The sequence below is a fragment of the Arachis ipaensis genome, chromosome B04 (assembly GCF_000816755.2).
Source record: "Arachis ipaensis cultivar K30076 chromosome B04, Araip1.1, whole genome shotgun sequence".
NCBI lineage: Eukaryota > Viridiplantae > Streptophyta > Magnoliopsida > Fabales > Fabaceae > Arachis > Arachis ipaensis.
Window position 1 is genome coordinate 130,580,964 of NC_029788.2, and position 966 is coordinate 130,581,929.

Below are 966 nucleotides of genomic sequence, written 5' to 3' on the forward strand. Positions count from 1 at the left end.
AGGTGATGAATACAGAGAAGCAGCAGCTTATATTGGAAAAAATTCAATTGAAAGACCAGCACATCCAGTCATCCAGCTCCTCCTAGTCCTCTTCATATTACTCCTAATCGTCCACGTAAAAAAAGAAAACCTCCTCCTAAACCTGTTGACAGATAGAGGATGCAATGATTACACGCGTATTTGCTCTGATCCCCACCTAATAAAGCCTTAATTAATTTATTAATTAATTAAAGGTCGCATAATAAACTCCTTCCATTTTCTATATATAGAACAGTATGTAACACTTACTTTATGTGTTAGTTTTCAGTTTGTGGTGCTTTGTGTTAGTTTTCAGTTTTTCCATTTTGATGAGTTTTACGTATTTAAATGATTATTTATTATGTTAATGTAAAAAATAATTATTTTTATTAATTTAGTGTTATATATAATTAGATGCGGTGTAAAATATAATTTTATATAGATAATACATCAAAATCAATTTTATATATATGTTTTGAGCTTTTATTTTTAAGGAAAATAAAAGTTTTGTTTTTTTTTTAATGCTTAATTAATCTACAATAATAAATTAATATTTGTTCCAAAATTTTATTTTTAAATTGGTAAACTAAGAGCACTACTTTATGTAAATTTGTGCAAAGCTAGAAATCTGCAGCAAAATTAAAGAGAACCAATTATTCTTATTATTCACGGTTGAAGTTATCAAAATGTTAACTTGAATGCTTGTGAAAATCATATAATTAATTAATTTAATTGATTGATATTGATTGAGCAATGAGCATGACATGATTTGTCTATTAAAAGATTTTTTTTTATAGAAGAAAATTGGTTAATTGACGTCGATGTTAAAGTTCACTGGTTTATGAGATTTCTTTGCAAGTCTTCGGCTTTGTAACTTTGTTATTTTAGTCAATGGAAAAATATCTACCAGACAATATATATATAGGAGTAATATATATATTACCCCAA